A 3,355-nucleotide genomic window follows, 5' to 3' on the forward strand; every position below is an offset into this window, starting at 1 on the left:
GGCTACAGGGATAGTCGTTCTCAAACAAAAAATCTATACCAAATCGGATCTTACCCACACGTAAGTAATCGCGTGGCATACAATAAATTAAAAAAAAAATTGCATTGGTTGTTGCAAAATTGCAGATCGTCTTCGGTGGAAGCATGAACTCTCCTTTTTTTTCTTTCGAAAATTGACCATAAGGCAAGTACCAAGTCTTATTAACTGTACGTGATGTAGAATCTAGTTTACATTTTTAAATATAAAACAATGGCCGACCATATTTAGTTACAACATTTTAGCTATTTAAAAAAAGAAAACCAAAGTATGAATAGTGTAGATGTTACAGTTTTATTTGCCTACATATTTCTATTTGATCATTCCTGGAATATGCTGAAGATTCTTTTCGATGCCCTATCGTGAGTGAAAAAAGTATTTTGCAATTTGATTCACTTGTAAAAGATTTGGAGCCTTTTGCTACTGCCGCCATCCCACATTCGGTTTTTTCAAACACAAAAAAATAAAAAATAACATTCTACTAATGGTTGTCACTCGCGTAAAAAGAATCTGTGACGTTTTCTATGGGTCTAAAACACTGAAACAGCAGTCATGGTGATAGAAGTCGATCATATTCCATCATCCATCCAGCCTAGTAAAATCTAATTAGTGCATACTTAAAATAATGTTGCATCGACTCTGCTCTAGAAGCGAAGCTTTCCTTCTGTTAATGCGTCTATCTCTGGTCCGCCTAGTTTGTGGTGGGTCGAAATGCCTTGCAGCTTTGCGGAGGAATACTTCAGCCATGGGGCTTTGATCTTTTTCTTTGCCATTTCCGGTACAGTTTTCACCACCTTGGCTAATCGCTGAACGATCGGAACCAAGTCTTGAACACTATATTGTGTGTAATGCTCGAGCGTTTTACTCCAAATCCTTGCTGCGGTAATGTCTTTCTTTGCACCAGTTGTGCAGTTCAGTGGAAATAGAAATAGGGATACATAGAGGGCTGCTGCGGCTATCTGTGGAATGATGAAACATGTTTACGATATATTTTAACAACATAAAAAGAAATGCCATTTCTAACCTCTGATGGTTTGTAGTGCGCCGTACTGTAGTCAACGCTGGCAAGCTCCAATAAGTACTTTGCCAACACATGGTTTAAGTCGGATGCTTTAGCAGCCTTTGAAAAGCGACGCAGGAAATGCGTTGGCAGCGGCTTCCCCATTTGAAAATCGAGTACCTTCAACATTTCCTTTTCCATTTCAAGAATCTGATACTTCTGGTATGTGTCATCGGTTATGAAAACAAAATCCTGGATCTCTGGCGGAAACAGTTCTTCGTACTTGGATGCAATGAACATAGCTGTGACTCCTACTAGTTGTAATTTTTTCTTAGGAATATTTTGAACTTTCTGCAATAAAAGGACCATAATGATAATGATCAGATTCGTGATAATGTTGACGAACATTATTTGAGAAACAACGTACCTGCAGGTAACGATCGATGACCGAAACGGTCATATGGTAGGTATCGATGTCCAACTTAAACTGGTTATGCACTTCATTAATCCAGTCGATCAAAATGATACGCATTTTGTGGGTGATCTTAATTTATAGAACAACAACAAAAAAAAACAAAACCAAAACATAACGTTCATACCTCTGCTTGACCTTCTAAAAAGTTTTCTTGCAGCATATAAGAGCGCGTAGTTTAGTCAGGTAGCGGTAGATATCGCTGCCATACTCTGGATGGATACAAGCATCGGATACAAGCATCGGATTCCATGCATCGTTCTCGTCTATGTTTTCGATAGTTTCCAACAATTTCTGCGAATGTGTGTCCAATCTTTCTGGGTGCTGAGTTGAGGCATGCTAGAAATTTATTTTACATCAAATTTATATGGTCAAAAAATTCTCAGCTGACCTGAGCGTTGCTATACCTTTGTCGTTAGAGATGTTTCAATTTCGTTTAGCGAGGAAGCGGCATCATTTCTAGGGCATTTTGGATCCGCTACATCTTTTTGATTAATTTTCGTCAACTGTCGCAAGGATAGCTGACTTTCTTCCCTTTTAAGGTCAACTCGTTTTAGCTCGTTTCCGTTGTTCAACTGAACATGCACTTTCACAGCCCTTTGGGATTGATTTTGCTCGGATCCTTTAAGCGTCTCTGCCTTCTCGTTACTTTTGGCGGCTTTGTTAGAATCGGACTTTGTCAGATGTTTCTTGGGGATGATTGTACTGCCGGCGACTGCTGAGATCTCTTCCTTGCGCCAGCGTGTATCGACACGCGCCTTCACATTTTTGAGTCCCAAATTCGTAACCTTCAATGCTGTTCCCTTTTCAGCAACTTTTATCTCATGAGAACCATTCCGGATGACTTTGTTGCCCAGCTCCCCTAGCACTGGACGCTTCGTAACAGCAGCAACTTTTTTTATCCCTTCACTCACATTTCCTGCCCCATGGTTCTTAATAAACATTTTGGAAAGAATAAAACATAAGCCAATATAAGATCATGCATTCTCACACAAAAACAGCTAAGAAAATGTCTATTCAAAATGGTTGCGACGTCCATCACATTTGCAAATCAGCTGCTGATGGCAAATCAGCGGCGTCATCTAGCCGCAGCGGTGTATTTTTCTGAACCAACCAACTTACCTCGTCAATTCTTATTATACGGGACATTGCTAATGCTCGATTATCGCTTTTGTTTCGAGAACACCAACTCACGTTCGCAATTACTGAGTGCGCGAAGGTTATAAAGAATCGAAATCTGAGAGCGGTACGCCACACAAGCCAACGGCGTTGACCTATCTTGACCGTTTGAAATCGTATGCGCTTTGAGAATGAGGTCTCTGTCCCTCTCTGTCGCTAGTGAGCTACTAAGATGAAAGGTGCTGCGTTTGAGCTACTGCGTTTTTCATGTCGACTGTCATTTGAGCAACGGCTTTTGTCGACACATATTATAGACGGACATATTATAGACGGACGGACGGACTCAAAATATTTTTTTAATTTGAAATATTTTTTTTATATAGTTAGTTTTAAATTGTTTTAATGGTTTTATTTAAAATAAATCGTTAAAATATGAGCGAAGACTGTTATAAATTGGGTTCTCGTGTAAAAAAAGTGTCTTTAAAACTAGCAGGGACGAAATATTTATTCATTAATTTAATGATCAAATGGATTTAATTTACTATGATTAAACAGTTTGTTGCGGAGAACGAGCAGACTCTGCACCTTTGTTTTGATCGGCCGCAAGTTTAGTCGCTGGTGCCGCGTAGGACGCAAAAGACGTCAGTCAGGTAGCTCCCCAAGGAGCAACTATGTCCGTTTTTGTGTCCATTGGACACTCGAAGAGTGTCCAATGGACAGTCCTTTGG

General features: G+C 39.7%; 1 pseudogene; it reads right to left on the reverse strand.

Moving 5' to 3' along the window:
• Positions 1-320: 320 nt before the first annotated feature.
• LOC128276420 (G2/mitotic-specific cyclin-B2-like) lies at positions 321-2,735 on the reverse strand (annotated as a pseudogene).
• Between the last annotated feature and the right edge of the window lie 620 nt (positions 2,736-3,355).

Source organism: Anopheles cruzii, unplaced genomic scaffold (genome assembly GCF_943734635.1).
Source record: "Anopheles cruzii unplaced genomic scaffold, idAnoCruzAS_RS32_06 scaffold01148_ctg1, whole genome shotgun sequence".
NCBI classification, from domain to species: Eukaryota; Metazoa; Arthropoda; class Insecta; order Diptera; family Culicidae; genus Anopheles; species Anopheles cruzii.